The sequence below is a fragment of the Macaca nemestrina genome, chromosome 9 (genome assembly GCF_043159975.1).
Source record: "Macaca nemestrina isolate mMacNem1 chromosome 9, mMacNem.hap1, whole genome shotgun sequence".
NCBI classification, from domain to species: Eukaryota; Metazoa; Chordata; class Mammalia; order Primates; family Cercopithecidae; genus Macaca; species Macaca nemestrina.
The window spans coordinates 113,720,508-113,733,358 of record NC_092133.1 but is presented as its reverse complement, the minus strand read 5'-3'; the positions used below and the strand labels follow the sequence as shown (position 1 = coordinate 113,733,358).

General features: G+C 39.7%; 1 non-coding gene across 1 annotated transcript; it reads right to left on the bottom strand.

Annotated features, from left to right (window-relative positions):
• Positions 1–9,937: 9,937 nt before the first annotated feature.
• Positions 9,938–10,042, bottom strand: LOC112426396 (U6 spliceosomal RNA). The gene has a single exon (XR_003017697.1). It is a non-coding gene; the product is annotated as a U6 spliceosomal RNA (small nuclear RNA).
• Between the last annotated feature and the right edge of the window lie 2,809 nt (positions 10,043–12,851).

The window sequence follows — 12,851 nt, the reverse complement described above, 5'->3', positions numbered from 1 at the left end:
TTGAGGATACAAATGTAAGTTGGAAATCTATAAAGAAAGGCAAAGGAATCACTAACACAAAGGTTTGGAGAGGAATTTCCTTGGGGTGGAGGCTCGGGGCTGTCATACAGAAGACTATCAAAGGGTGCTTCTAAGCTACTGACATGATTCTTCTAAGCCTGAGAGAAGTGTATGCAGGAATTAATTTTATTCTTCTTCTGATCATACACAAATGTTTTCTATTCTATTATGCATGATACATTTCACAAAAAAAATTATTCTTTTAATTTAAAAAACAGTCATGGCCAGGCATGGTGGCTCACACCGTAATCCCAAGACTTTGGGAAGCTGAGGCAGGTGGATCACTTGAGGTCAGGAGTTCAAGACCAGCCTGACCAACATGGTGAAACCCCATCTCCACTAAAAATACAAAATTAGCCAGGCATGGTGGCGGACACCTATAAGCCCAGCTGATGCTGAGGCAGGAGAATTAAACCCAGGAGGCAGAGGTTGCAGTGAGCCTAGATCACACCATTGAACTCCAGTCTGGACAACAAGAGCAAAACTCCGTCTCAAAATAAATAAATTAATTAAAAAAAAAAAAAAGAATCAAGTAGCAGTTAATGTTTTAAAAAACAAAGACTGAGGAAGTTCTGTGTACTGATGTGAAATGATCTCCAAGATATTTTTCAGGTGACACAAAAGGGATGGTGATGAGACAATGATTGAGAAGTCAAAAAACAAACAAAAAAGCACACACACACGCACGTGCGTGCACACACACACATGCACGTGCACGCACGCACACACATGCACGTGCATGCGCACACACACACACTTGCCAGTGTCCACATAAAAATACCCATGTAAGATTCCATTAGGAACTTCTACTGTAAACTGTAAATGGGCTGCCTGGAGATCAGGGTCAGATCAGGGTCATAGCATGCTCATGCTCATGTTCTATTTTTTTTTTTTGAGATGGAATCTTGCTCTGTCTCTCAGGCTGGAGTGCAGTGGTGCAATCTCAGTTCACTGCAACCTCTGCCTCCCAACTTTAAGAGATTCTCCTGCCTCAGCCTCCCAAGTAGCTGGGATTATAAGTGTGCACCACCATGCCCAGCTGATTTTTGTATTTTTAGTAGTGAGGGGGTTTCATCATTTTGGCCAGGCTGGTCTTGAACTCCTAACCTCACGTGATCCACCCACCTTGGCCTCCCAAAGTGCTGGGATTGCAGGTATGAGCCACTGCTCCTGGCCTACATTCTACTTTTTTTTTATGGTTTTGAATTTTGCAGCACTTGAAAGTTTTACCCAGTCAAAAAACAAAAAAACAAAAAAACAAACTTTTTTTTTTTTTAAATAAAAGAAAGAAGCCTGACAGAACCAAAGCAAATGTCATGGAGGATGCAGAATCATATCCTGCTGATAGGAGAGCAAATTGGTAAACGTCATTGGAAAGCAATTTGGAAATATCTCATCAAGTTGAACCAGCAACTGCACTCCTAGGCACATGCTCTAGGAAAACGACTTTCATATGTGCATCGGGAAACATCTACAGGAACGTTCCAACCAGCCTTCCATATGATAACTAAAAAGGAAGAAAGAAAAAAGAGCCGCAATATAAAAGATCCCAAAGAAGAGACTGTATTTAAACAAATTCTATTATTTCCTTGGTCTGTGTGTCTGCTTTTACTGCAATACCATACTACTTTGATTACTATAGCTTCGTAGTAGATTTTGAAATCAGGTAGTGGGATGTTTTGCTTTGGCTATTCAGATTCTTTTGTGTTTGCATAAAAATTTTAGGATGTTTTTATAGTTCTGTGAAAAAGATTATTGAAAGTAATATGGACATCTTAACAATGATCATTCTTTTAATTCATGAACACAGAATCTTTTCATTTATTTGTACTTCAAATTTCTTTAATCAGTGTCTTATAGTTTGTAGTGTACAGATCTTTCATCTCCTTAATTAGATGTATTCTTATTTTATTGTTTTTGATACTATTGTAAATGGAATTGTCTTCTTAGTTTCTTTTTTGGATAGTTCATTGTTAGTGTATAAAAACACAACTGGGCAGGGCGAGGTGGCTCACACCTATAATCCCAGCACTTTGGGAGGCCGAGGCAGATGGATCACCTGAGGTCAGGAGTTCAAGACCAGCCTGACCAACATGGTGAAACCCCGTCTCTACTAAAAATACAAAAATTAGCCAGGCATGGTGGCACAAGCCTATAATCCCAGCTACTTGGGAGGCTGAGGCAGGAGAATCGCTTGAACCCGGGAGGCGGAGGTTGCAGTGAGCCAAGATCGCACCACTGCACTCCAGCCTGGGTGACAGTAAGACTCCGTCTCAAAAAAGTAAATAAATAAATAAATAAACATAAAATAAAATAAAAACACAACTGATTTTTGTGTGTTTATTTTGTATCCTGAAACTTTACTGAACTTGATCATTCTAACAGGTTTTTTGGTGGAGTGTGCTGGGTTTTATATATTTCAGATCATGGCATTTCATCTGCAAACAGAAGCAATTTAATTTCTTTCCAATTGGGGTGTCTTTTATTTTTCCCTCTTGCTTAATTATTCTGGCTAAGATTTCTAGTACTATGTTGAGGAGAAAGCATGAGAGTGGGTACCTTTGTCTTGTTCATAATCTTAGTAGAAAAACTTCCACCTTTTCACCATTGTGAATGATTTTAGCTGTGGGCTTGTCATATATGGCCTTTATTATGCTAGGGTACATTCCTTCTATATCCAATTTGGTGAGAAGTTTTTTTTGTTTGTTTTTTGTTTTTTCTTTTTTCTTTTTAGCAGGAGTCTCGCTCTGTCCTCTGGAGTGCAGCTCTGTCCAAGCTGGAGTGCAGTGGTGTAACCACAGCTCACTGCAACTTCCGCCTCCTGGGTTCAAGCAATTCTCCTGCCTCAGCCTCCCAAGTAGCTGGGATTACAGGCGGGCACCGCCAGGCCCAGCTAATTTTTGGCTTTTTTAGTAGAGACAGGGTTTCGTCATGTTGGCCAGGCTAGTCTCAAACTCCTGCTCAAGTGATCCACCGCCTCGGCCTCCTAAAGTGCTGGGATTACAGGCGTGAGCCACTGCGCCTGGCCAGGTGAGAGTTTTTATCATGAAAGGAAATTGAATTTTGTTAAATGCTTTCTCTGCATCTGTTGAGATTATTAAGGCAAACTAAATATGGCCTGAGAAGGACTCCGTACTTCTATATTTGAGTCCTTGTAGATGAACTGTAACCTAATTTAATAGGTAGACAACATTGAAAACCTAACTTAGGAGTATGCGCCTGTAAATATAGCTGAGTATTGGCATTGTACTTCAACACTCATACACTGCCAAGTGTTCAAACTGTGTTCAAATAAGGCAAATGCCAACCTGTAAGCAATCCAGCTGTTTCTGTACCTTGCTTCCGATTTTTGTACGTCAGTTTACATTTTTGTCTATAAATTTGTTCTGACCACAAGGCACCCCTGGAGTCTCTCTGAATCTGCTGTGATTCTGGGGGCTGCCCGATTCACAAATCATTCATTGCTCAATTAAACTCCTTTAAAAGTAATTCGGCTGAAGTTTTTCCTTTAACAAGATGATCATATAATTTTACCCTTCAGTCTGTTATTGCAGTGCATCACAGTTATTAATTGGTTTACATTGAAGCATCCTTGCATCCCAGGGATAAATCCCGCTTGATAGTGGTGGATGACCCTTTAAATGTGCTGTTGAATTTGGTCTGCTAGTATTTCAACGGGAATTTTTGCATCTGTATTCATTAGAGATACTGGCCTTTGATTTTCTTTTTTTGTAATGTCTTTTTCTGGCTTTGGTATCAGGGTAATGCTAGCCTCATAAAATTAGTTGGGAAGCATTCTCTCCCCTTCAATTTTTTGTTAGTCTTTAAGCAATGAGAAATTGCTCACGTTCTTCATCTTCTCAAATCATCAGAGGCTGAAGGAAAACACTTTGACTGTGTCTATAACTTGACACAGTCAATAGAATGAAGAAAATTAGACTAGTTAGGTGATTATTTCAGCTCTTGACCTGTCCCCTCTGGCTGCCTCTGAGTCTGAATCTCCCAAAGAGAGAAACCAATTTTAAGGGGCACTGGATTGCAGAAGACTTGGGGACAACATTTGCTCCAAGATCTTAAATGTTATATTGATAACCATGCTCAGCAATGAGCTATTAGATTTATTTTGGGAAATCTCCATAATTTCAATTTGTAAACTTTGTTAAGACCTGTCTACATTGTTACATGTGTGTGACTTGAGTAATGTTATCAGTGTTTTTGTAAATATTTACGTTTTTCTATTAGCTAAATTCCAACAATTTTGTACTTTAATAAAATGTTCTAAACATTGCAAAAAAAAAAAAAAAAAAAAGAAGGATTGACATTAATTCTTCTTTAAAAGAGTGATGCAATTCACTAATGAAGTCATCTGGTCCTGGGCGTTTCTTTGTTTGGAGGGTTTTGATTACTGATTTAATCTCCTTATTTGTTATTGGTCTGTTAAGATTTTCTATTTCTTCATAATTTAGTCTTGCTAGTTTGTACGTATGTTTCTAGGAATTTGTTCATTTCTTCTAGGTTATCCGATTTGTTGGCATATAATTATTTATACTAGTCTATTATCCTTTGTATATTCTGTGGCATCAGTTGTAAGCTCTCCTCTTTCACTGCTAATTTTATTTGTTTGAGTCTATAATTACCATTTCCCTGAGTCTGGTAAGACAGAACAAACACATGTTATAAGAAGCAGATGGATTGCTTCCAGATAGACAGCAAGGGGCCAATCAAAAAAGCCTAGGATCCCTTGTGAGCAGTCCCCCAACATTCATTAAAGCTGCATAGGATGGGATGGATAATATCTGGACTTCATGGTCCTCGTTTGCACCACCGCTGAGGGACCTTGAAAGGCAGCCCACCTCAGGTTACATATCTCAAGGACCACATGACACCCTGGGCAAAGCTTTGAAGGACATCCTGATTCCAGGGGAGGGAGGAAAAAAGTCCAGGCTGTCCCAGGTACTTTCTCCCTAATTTACAATGTTACATTCCCTAGGAAGGACAGGACTAAGGTGCAGATTGATTCAGGCAATTTCTTCCTGCCTCAGGGTAACGCATTCCTACCACATTCTATAATTATTCTTGAGAACTGCAAGTGAGACAGGGAAAAAACTGGGTAGTTCAAGACCACTCTGAAGAGGCCACTGTCCTGCAAAGTCCTCTTTTTTTCTTAGCCTAACTAAAGGTTTGCCAATCTTATTTCGATTCTCAAAAGACAACTCAGTTTCACTGATCTTTCCAATTGTTTTCCTCATCTCGGTTTCCCTGATTTCTGCTCAGATTGTTGTTTCTTTGCTTCTGTTGACTTTGGGCTTAGTTTGTTCCTTTTCAATTTCTCTTAGGTGTAGAGTTAGGCTGTTTTGTGAGATCTTTTTTTTTTTTTTTTTTTTTCCCTTTCTTTTTTTGAGATGGAGTCTCTCTCTGTCATCCAGGCTGGAGTGCAGTGGTGCAGTTTCTACTGACTGCAACCTCGGCCTCCTGGGCTCAAGTGATTCTCCTGCCTCAGCCTCCTAAGTAGCTGGGATTACAGGCACACACCACCACGCTCTGCTAATTTTTGTATTCCAGGCTGGTCTAGAACTCCTGACCTAAGTGATCCGCCCGCCTGGGCCTCCCAAAGTGCTGGGATACAGGGTGCGTCACCGCACCCAGTCTCTTTTTTCTTAATGTAGGCATTTATAGCTATGGACTTTCCTCTTAGAACTGCTTTTGCTGTATCCCATAAGAACTTTATTCCATACTCCTTATCAAATATAAAAATCAACTTCAGATGAACTATAGACATAAATGTAAAATGTAAAACCATAAAATATCTAGAAGAAAATAAATGAGAAAATCTGTTGCCTTGAGTTAGGCAAAGATAGGACCCCAAAATCATGACTTAGAAAAGAAAAAGATGATAAACTGGACTTCATCACAATTAATAACTTCTGCTCTTCAAAAAACACTGATAACAGACTTCAAAGATAAGCTACAAATGGGGAGAAAATACCTGCAAATTATCTATCTGATATAGGACTTGCATTCACAACATACGAATAATACTCAAAACTCAGTGAGAACTCATTTTTTTATTTCTTTTTTTTTTTTGAGGCGGAGTCTCGCTCTGTCGCCCAGGCTGGAGTGCAGTGGCGCGATCTCGGCTCACTGCAAGCTCCGCCTCCCGGGTTCCCGCCATTCTCCTGCCTCAGCCTCCCGAGTAGCTGGGACTACAGGCGCCGCCACCACGCCCGGCTAATTTTTTTGTATTTTTAGTGGAGACGGGGTTTCATTGTGTTAGCCAGGATGGTCTCGATCTCCTGACCTCGTGATCCGCCCGTCTCGGCCTCCCAAAGTGCTGGGATTACAGGCTTGAGCCACCGCGCCCGGCCTCATTTTTTTTATTTCAATAGTTTTGGGGGTACAGGTGGGTTCTGGTTACATGGATAAGTTCTTCAGTGGTGATTACTGAGATTTTAGCATACCTGTCACCTTAGCAGTACCAATATGCAGCCTTGTATCTTTCACTCCCCCCAACCTTCTCCCTACCAAGTTCCCAAAGTCCAGTGTATCATTCTATGGCTTTGTGTTCTCATAGCATAGCTCCCACTTGTAAGTGAGAACATATGATATTTGGTTTTCCATTCCCTAGTTACTTCACTTAGACTAATGGCCTCCAGGTCCATTCAAGTTGCTGCAAAAGACATTATTTCATTACTTTTATGGCTGAGTAGTTTTCTGTGGTGTATATAGGCACCACATTTTCTTTATCCATTTGTTGGTTGATGGGCAATTAGATTGGTTCCATATCTTTGCAATTGCAAGTCGTGCTGCTGTAAACATGCATGTGTATGGGTCTTTTTCATATAATGACTTCTTTTCATTGGGTAGACACCCAGTAGTGGGATTGCTGGATCAAATGGTGGTTCCACTTTTAGTTCTTTAAGGAATCTCCATACTGTTTTCCATAGGAGTTGGACTAATTTACATTCCCGTCAGCAGTGTAAAAGTGTTCCCTTTTCACCACATCCATACCAACATCGACTGTTGTTTGACTTTTTACTTATGGCCATTCTTGCAAGAGTAAGGTGGTATCTCAGTATGGTTTTCCCCTGCATTTCCCTAATAATTAGTGATATTGGGTGTTTTTTCATATGCTTGTTGGCCATTTGTACACCTTCTTTTGAGAATTTTCTATTTATGTCCTTTTGCCCCTTTTTGATAGGATTATTTGTTTTTTCTTGCTGATTTGTTTTAGTTCCTTGTAGATTCTGGATACTAGTCCTCTGTTGGGTGAATAGTTTGTGAATATTTTCTCCCACTCTGTGGGTTGTCTGCTGATTATTTCTTTTGCTGTGCAGAAGATTTTTAGTTTAATTAAGTTCCATTTATTTATTTTTATTTTTGTTGCGTTTGCTTTTGGGATTTTAGTCATGAGTTTTTTGCATAAGCTGATGTCCAGGAAAGTTTTTCTGATGTTATCTTCTAGAATGTTTACGGTTTCAGGTCTTAAATTTAAGTCTTTGATCTGTCTTGAGTTGATTTTTGTATAAGGTGAGAGATGGAGATCCAGTTTCATTCTCCTACATGTGGCTCACCTGTTTTCCCAGCACCATGTATTAAATAGGGTACCCTTTCCCCAATTTATGTTTTTGTATGCTTTGTCGAAGATCAGTTTGCTGTATGTATTTGGGTTTATTTCTGGGTTCTCTACTCTGTTCCATTGGTCTATGTGGCTATTTTTATACCAGTAGTACCATGCCATTTTGACAAATATAGCCTTAGTATAATTTGAAGTCAGGTAATGTGATGCCTCCAGATATGTTCTTTTTGCTTAGCATTGCTTTGGCTATGTAGGCTCTTTTTTGGTTCCATATGAATTTTAGGGTTTTTTTTTTCTAGTTTTGTGAAGAATGATGACGATATTTTGATGGGAATTGCATTGAATCTGTAGATTGCTTTGGGCGGCATGGTCATTTTCACAATACTGATTCTTCCCATCCACGAGCATAGGATGTGTTTCCATTTGTGAAATCTATGATTTCTTTTAGCAGTGTTTTGCAGTTTTCCTTGTAGAGATCTTTCACCTCCTTGGTTAAGTGTATTCCTAAGTATTTTATTTTATTTTATTTCAGCTGCTGTAAAGGAGATTAAGTTCTTGATTTGATTCTCAACTTGATTGGTCTTGTAAAGCAATCCTACTAATTTTGAATCCTGAGACCGAATTCATTTATCAGATCTAGCTTTGGATGAGTCTTTAGGGTTTTCTACGTATACAGTCATATCATCAGCAAACAGTGACAGTTTGACTTTCTCTTTTCCAATTTCGATGCCTTTTATTTCTTTCTCTTGTCTGATTGCTCTGGCTAGGACTTCCAGTACTATGTTGAATACAACAGAATAGAACCGGTGAAAATGGGCATCCTTGTCTTTTTCCAGTTCTCAGAGGGAATGCTTTCAACTTTTCCCCATTTCGTATGATGTTGGCTGTGGGTTTGTCATATATGGCTTTTATTACTTTGAGAATTCATTTTTTAACACAAAAGATTTGACCAAACACCTCAATAAAAAAGATGTAAATATGGCCAGTAAGCAGGTGAAAAGATGGTAAACATCATTAGTTACCAGGGAAATGCAGATTAACACCAAAATCAGACCCCATTACATGCTCATTTGTAATAAAGTATCTGACTTCAATTTTGATTTTGGTAGCTAGCTTTGAAGCTCACCTCTCCCTCTCCTGCCAAACTGGAAAAGCTGATAAGAAAACTGCCGTTCCCTTCTTTAATGCCAGTGGGAAGTTTAAACCACACGACCCTGACCTATGTTTAAGAATCTTCACTTCTAGGCCGGGCGCAGTGGCTCAAGCCTGTAATCCCAGCACTTTGGGAGGCCGAGACGGGTGGATCACGAGGTCAGGAGATCGAGACCATCCTGGCTAACACGTTGAAACCCCGTCTCTACTAAAAAAAAATACAAAAAACTAGCCGGGTGACGTGGTGGGCGCCTGTAGTCCCAGCTACTCGGGAGGCTGAGGCAGGAGAATGGCGTAAACCCGGGAGGTGGAGGTTGAAGTGAGCTGAGATCCGGCCACTGCACTCCAGCCGGGGCGACAGAGCCAGACTCCGTCTCAAAAAAAAAAAAAAAAAAAAAGAATCTTCACTTCTTCACCCGCCTCTTAATCACCACTGAATCCCCAAGCTAGTCTCCTTCCCTTCTCTCTCAAGCCATTTTCTTTGTGGTGGTTGTTTTTGAGATGAGGTCTCACTCTGTCACCCAAGCTGGCACAATAGTGGCTCACTGCAGCCTTGACCTCCCTGGCTCAAGTGATCCTCCTGCCTCAGTCTCTTGAGTAGCTGGGACCACAGGCAGATGCCACCATGCCTGTCTAATTTTTTAAAATTATTATTTGTAGGCCAGGTACAGTGGCTCACGCCTGTAATCCCAGCACTTTGGGAGGCTGAGGCAGGAGGATCATTTCAGCTCAGGTGTTCAAAACCAGCCTGGACAACATAGCAAAACCCCATCTCTATTAAAATTCAGAAAAATTAGCCAGGCATGGTTGTGTGTGCCCATAGTGCCAGCTACTTAGGGGTACTTGGGGGGGCTGAGGCAGAAGGATTGCTTGAGCCAAGGAATTCGAGGCTGCAGTGAGCCCTGATCGTGCCACTGCACTCCAGCCTGGGCGACAGAGCAAGACCCTGTCTCAAAAAAAACAAAACAAACAAACAAAAAAACCACATAAATTATTATTTGTGGAGACAGGGTCTCACTGTTACCGAAGGTGGTCTCGAACTCCTGGGCCCAAGCAATCTGCTTGCCTTGGCCTCCCAAAGTGCTTGGATTACAGGCCCGAGCCATTGCACCCAGCCTCTCAAGCCATTTTCTTTTTATTTTCGTTTTTTAAAATATGGAATACTTCACGAATTTGCCTGTCATCTTGTGCAGGTCTATACTAATCTTCTCTGTATCACTCCAATTTTAGTACATGTGCTGCAGAAGCGAGCACTCAAACCATTTTCAAACCAGCTGGGAAGCCTTCCCTGATCTTCTCAGAGACTCATTATGTAACAAGTCCTTTCACATCTTTTGGGGTGTGTGTCTGTGTGTGAGCGTGGCATTATCAATATTGGAATCTGAAACAAATTCTGGGTGAGGGTCCATCCTTCTTATAAAGAGTGACTATAACATCTTTAAATGGCTAAAATTTAAAAGCCTGACGATATTAAATGTTGGTGAAGGTGAGGAAGAAGTGGAACTATTAATATACATATCATAAGAAAGTGAAATTTAAAACCACTTTGGAGAACAATTTGACAATTTTTTGAAAAGCCAAATATATATATACTATGTGATGCATTACTTCCACTCCTAGGCATTTGCCCAAGAAAAAGGAAGCACATGTTCATATAAAGACTTGTATACGATCGGTCACAGAAGTTTTACTTATAACAGCCCCAAACTGGAAACAACCCAAATGATTAATAAAATGGAACAATATTCGGCAATAAAAGATTGAACTATGCCATTATTATGCCACTACACTCCAGCCTAAGCAACAGAGACCCTGTCTCAAAAAAAAAAAAAATTATCAATATATGCAAAAACATGGATGAAACTCAATTAAGCAGATTAAAAGAAGTCAGACAGAATACATACTGTATCTTCCCCTTATAATATTTTTTAGAATATACAAATATCTATGGTTATAGAAAGCAGGTAAGTGCTTGCCTAGGGCCTGGGTTGGGAATGGAGCAGAGGCAGAAAAGAAGAAGAGGGAGGGATACAACGATGCATCATGAAAACTTTGGAGGTGACGAACATATTTAGTATCCTGATTTTGGTGATTGATGTACACGTCAGAACTTACACGATTGTACATTTTAGATATGCATAGTTTCTGATAGGCCAATTATACTCCATTTGAAAAAAGGTAATAATTTCATGGTGAGTTGTTGTTGATAGAAAAGAGCTTCATCCATGGTATCCATGGGGATGGTAAAAATAAAAAAATCAATAAGAAAAAAAAGAAAAGAACTTCAAGGACTGTTCCTTGGGCATTTCAGAGATCTCCTATCATATGATATTCTCTTCAATTTCCTCCTTTTTTTCTCTGAATTCCATCTTCCTCTTTCTTGATTTGCTCTTTCATTTTGATGGAAGACACCCCTCAGTGAAATAGTAAGGGTGCTTCTGTAAGAATATTTTTTCCTCCATCAATTTATGACAGTTTGGCTAGGTATAGAATTCCAGGTTAGAAGTCTTTCTCCACCAGAACTTTGAAGGCACTGACCATTATCTTGCTACTCCACGATGATGTTAAAAAGATCAAACCTATATTGATTCCTGATATATTCCTTTTCATATGCCCTTTGGTTTCTTTGTACATAATCTTTCCTTCTCTCCCCATCCCCCATCTTCCTGGAGACCTATAGAATCTTCTAATTGTACCCATCAAAGTTCATGGTAATGTGCTTTAGTGTGAGTTTATTTTTACACATTGTGCTGGTTACTCAGTGAATGTTGTCAAGTTGACAGTGCATATCCTTCAGTTCCGGCAAATTTTTTTGTTGATGATTTCCTCTGTTATTCAGATTTTGGACCTACTGCTCTGCTCCTTTAATTTGCTTACTTTTTCTTTCTTGTTTTCTCTCTCCTATTATCTTTCTTTAATCTTTGCTTGGGGGAAATTTCCTTAACTTTATTCACCAGCCCTTATATTGTATTTTAAAATTCCATTATTATATTTCACTTTTCAAGAATTTTTTGTTCTGAGTGTTTGCTATGTATATGTATGATACTATTCTTTAGTGGATGCATATATTCACTTGTTTTTGCAAGTATATTGCCTCTCTAAGTATAGGAAAAGTTTTCATCCTTGAGAGGCTCTTGTTCTTGTATAGTTTCTGTCCTTCGAGTTACTTTGTTTTGGTTTCTTCCATGTTAAGAGGCTCTTCTGATGTTGAGTGCATTATTTCTCCATTGCTGCACTAATTCTCACAGACTTAGTGGCTTAAAATACCACAAATTCATTATCTTACCATTCTGGAGCCCAGAAATCCTAAAAATCAGGGTATTGGAAGAGCTGTATTCCTATGGAAGCTCTAGAGAATGTTTCTCTGATGTGCCCATAATCATGCTTTTTTAAAAGCCTGTTTTGGAGCATCAATGATGGTTACATAATACTTGGTGGCTCCAATTTCCACAGGGGTTAGCAATGGTGAAACCTTGCTTACATCCAGCTTTCAGTTTTTACAAGACTCAGACATACTTGAAGGAGCCCTTTTCCATCTTGGCAGCCTCCCTCTCACATTTTTTGATGGTTCTTTTGTCGATCAGACGGTGGGCTTGCCTGAATCTACATACCCAATAACAGCAATGTTGATATGATTCTTTGTTTTTCCCATTTTAGCCTTAACCCATTTATGCCACAGGTTGCAAATTGGGGGTGGGGGGAGGGGCGGGGAATCAGACCTTGGCAATGACCTTCAACAGGATATAAATAACTCCCACAAGCTTAGCATTCCAATAATGGAACATTAGGCATAAATGGGTTAATTTAGTGGTGGTTTTCACAATACATATATTTTGGTGGCAAACTTGTTATGAATAAAGCTCTCACAGTCTCCTTTTGGCTGGGACTGATAGCCCTGACTTCTTGTTGGCTGTCAGCAGGAATTGCTCTCAACTTTTAGAAGCCACCCTCAGGTCCTAGCCATATGGCCCTCTTAAACATGGCAGTTTACTTCTTCAAAGCCAGCAGGAATTTCTCTCTCCAGCTTACTAAGAAGGAGTCATATTATATAATATAATCACAG